The 3,861-nt window shown below is 38.6% G+C and overlaps 1 pseudogene; it reads right to left on the bottom strand.

Moving 5' to 3' along the window:
• Positions 1–530: 530 nt before the first annotated feature.
• LOC101560997 overlaps positions 531–3,861 on the bottom strand; it is a 17,803-nt pseudogene continuing 14,472 nt past the window's right edge.

The raw sequence follows: 3,861 nt of genomic DNA, 5'->3' as shown, positions 1-3,861 counted from the left end.
ACATTTAAATTCAAATTATATAACCTGTCCAGTTAGCAGACAGAATACTGTGGGACTTCTCAGTCTCTATAATTGCAAGAATGAATTCCTCATAATAAATCTTTTTTTTTTTCCAGTTTGGGTAAACGTTTTTATTTTTTATTGAATAGATCATCAACAAATTCTCCCTCACTACAACTGGAGTTTCATTTTATGTCCATGCTGAATAATAAAGTGACAAGGCCAATTAGAACAAGCTACTTCAAATGCAGCTCACTTTCTGCTAACAGGCAACTATAGGTGCATTCTAGAATGCAGTGATTTAGTCACTAAGAAACTTAAATGGCAACTTCAAGAATGTAGTCAAGTCCAGGGTGCAGTAAACATCAGCTGAGATGTAGTATAATCCTATAAGTGTTACTGGTGCTACATCCCTTGGCCATTAGCTGAATCTCAATGTGGAGGAAATTTTTAGCTAATGCCAAGTGGAGATGCAGAAAATACTATTTTGTCTTAGGGGCTGTACACAGGAACCACAAGGCAAGAAAGCACTAAATACTGCTGAAAGCATCCACTCCAGGAAGGACTTTACCTTTTAGGAGCTCTAAACTGGCACCACCTCCAGTGCTCACATGGCTGACTTTATCCTCTATGTTCCATTTGGCACAGCAAGTAGCAATGTCTCCACTCCCTGTGATGGTGATGCAGGCCCTGGAAGTGGCTTTCACCACCTCAATCATGAGGGTTTTGGTTCCCTTGGTGAAAGCTTCCCATTCAAATACCCCCACAGGTCCATTCCACACAATCTGCTTGGCGTGACCAACAGCCTCAGCATGCTTCTTGCTGCTCTCAGGACCACAGTCCAAGCCCATACATCCAGCAGGTATGCCAGAGGCCACAGTAGCTTGGCCAGTCTTGGAATTCTCATCAAACTTGTCAGCAGGCAAAGTAATCATCACACTATTCTTCTCAGCTTTGGCCATCAGGTCTTTAACAATCTTGGATCCCTCTTCATCAAACAGAGAAGTGCTAATCTCCATGTTGTTGAGCACTTTAAGGAAGGTAAAAGCCATTCCACCATCAATAATCATCTCATTGACTTTGTCCAGCATATTATTGATCAACTGGATCTTATCTGGAACTTTAGCCCAAGATGGCCAGGAAGGGCTGCTCTGGGTTCTCCAAGGCCTTAGCAAAATAGTTCAGCTCCTTCTTCACCAAAAATCCACTGGCCTTCTGTGGCAACTTGACTCCCACCATAGAGCTGTGGGCTTGATGTGCAGTGCCGAAATCATCATTGACATGCTTCCCCTAGCTTGGAAAGTTAAGCTCAGAAAGCATCTATTTTGGCCAGCTCAGCTTTAACTTTGTTCCCAGAGCATATTTTCCCCTTCCTTCCTCCTCACATGAAAGCGGAGGTTCTCCAGCAGGATGACAGACCCAACTGATGGATCAGCACAGGTTTTCTCTACTTCTGGGCCCACACAGTCCTTCAAGAATAGAACATCCTTGCCCAGCAGAGATTTGAGTTCTACAGCAACTGGCTCTAAGGAGCACTTGTCAGGCATTGTGACACCATCTGGCCAGCCCAGGTAGCTCATAAGGACAATTGATTTGGCTCCATTGTCCAAGCAGAATTTGTTGCTTGGGACAGCAGCCTTGATTCTTTGGTTGTTGGTTATCTGGTTATTCTTCATAGGAACGTTGAATTCTACTCTCATCATGACTTGCTTCCCCTTTACTTCCAGCTTGTCCAGAGTCAGCTTGTTAGAAAGTGATATGGAAATAGAATGGAGGCAAGAAGCCGGGGACTCAGAGGCTGTCAATGTGTCTCTAAATCTTCTTCTATAAATTCATGTGTGTTCTGTTTCTCTGGAGGACACTGACTAGTACAGCTTACAAATTTTGTTTTTTACTGTTGAAATAAATTATTTTCAACTGTAATTAGTTAAGGCTGCTATGTCTCCATGCTAAATTCTACTGTATTATTTCTTCTAGTGTTTGGAGGTGTTCATGTGTTTGGCTAAGTGGAAGTTGAGTTGGGGAAATACCACTTTTATGTACCAATTACCCACAATGAATGTTTGTTATGCACTGTTTCAGTAAAAGGGCCAGGGAGATAGCTCAGCAGCATAAGCACCTGTCTGGCAAGCATAAGGTCCCACGATACCTAGTACCAAATAAATAAATAAATAAATAAATAAATAAATAAATAAATAAACTAGTAAAAACATAAAATGTAAGGAATATGTCTTTTTCTATGTGTTTATTGGTAGTGGATGTTCTCTGGAAAAAGAACAAAGATTTGGTTCAGTATTCCATATTCTCCACGGGAACTTCCAATTCCTGTTTGCCAGAGTTTTTTTTTTTTTTTTTTTTTTTTTTTTTTTTTGTGGAACCAGGGATCAAACTCAGACCCTTGTACTTGCTAGGGAAGCACTTATTCCACTGAGCCATCTCCCCGGCTCATGCCAGAGGTTCTGTGCAGTGTTTTATTTGCTATAGGACCACCAAGTGTCATTGAACCTGCTGGGTGATCAGGAAAAGCATCTTACATTTCAGCCTACAATTCCCCTTAGAAGCAGCAGGTGGGACTTAAGTAGCACACTCAACTGTAGTACACATTGTATTGTCCCTAAAGTCCCCAGCGGGTGCTGAGTGATTACTTAGCATGTGCAAGGTCCTGGGCTTGATCTCCAGCATCATTACTAAAAAAAGTACAAAATGTTCACCTCTCCTTTATGTGTTTGTCTATTAGTGGTAGACTCTGCAAGGTGCAACAACTTATCTTTCACTTGGGAGGAGATATCTTGAGATGTTCTATCCTTTGTGGCCTTCAAGAACTTCTCCTAGGTAATGGTGTAAATTACAGACTCTTAGTTTGCATATCAAAAAGTACCCTCTTTTGTCATCTGGAGAGCTTTTTGTTAAGGAGCTAACAGAAAGTTTAGATAAAAATTTATGAGATATGAAGTAAGAATGATAAAAATGCATGAAGAAATCAGTAGAATGTTTCAGACATCAAGAAGTAAATTGTTGGGACTGGGGAAATGGCTCAGTAGAATGAGTGCTTGCCTGGCAAGCACAAGGGCCTGAGTTCAACCCCTGGTTTTGCAAACAACAACAAAAAAAAATTGTTAAAAAATCTAGATAATTTCAAAAGCAGTATTCTTTCTTGAAGAAAATGATAAATTTTTAATAGAAGTAGTAGGCTCTTAGATTGTTTAGTACTCTAGTAATCAAGATGGAAGAAGTTAGAACATCATATTAGGGAAAAAAGAAATTTACTTATTTCTTTTTTTATTTTAAAGGAGAAAAAACCCAAAAATACGTAACAAGTACAAAGACAAAAATAAAGTAATGTAGGACAATAAAAATCATACAGAATTTCAAAGCAAGAATAGCAAATTAACAATAGTTAAAAAAATAGTTGTTATACTACATATTGTTATCATCAGATTTGTTGCTCAGATTACCAGATATGTGCATGAGATTACCAGATATGGGCACTTAAGATTGATCAAGTAATTAAACATTAAATCTTGCTTTCATGTAACCTTAGTGTTTTCCTTGTTCTTTTTACTTTTTATTTTTAAAATGTATTTTAAGGAGAGTATAAAAATAGTAGATGAGACATTAGAGACTACATATTTAAAAGAACAAGATGAAATGTTTTCAATCATGATTATTATATTGCATATTGCTGTCCTCAATAAAGTTGCTCTTATTACAGATATTAACATACAGATTTCGTTAAAGTAAAAATATTAAACATTAACTGTTACCTTCAAAAAAATCAACTGAGGTCCAGGGAAATGGCTCAGTAGAATAAGCGCTTGCTTGGCAAGCTCAAGGGCCTGAGTTCAATCCCTGGTTCCGCAA

This window comes from Octodon degus, unplaced genomic scaffold, assembly GCF_000260255.1.
Source record: "Octodon degus isolate 3935 unplaced genomic scaffold, OctDeg1.0 scaffold00305, whole genome shotgun sequence".
Taxonomy (NCBI): domain Eukaryota; kingdom Metazoa; phylum Chordata; class Mammalia; order Rodentia; family Octodontidae; genus Octodon; species Octodon degus.
Note: the sequence above shows the minus strand (reverse complement) of the source record. Positions and strands in the feature narration are given on the sequence as shown.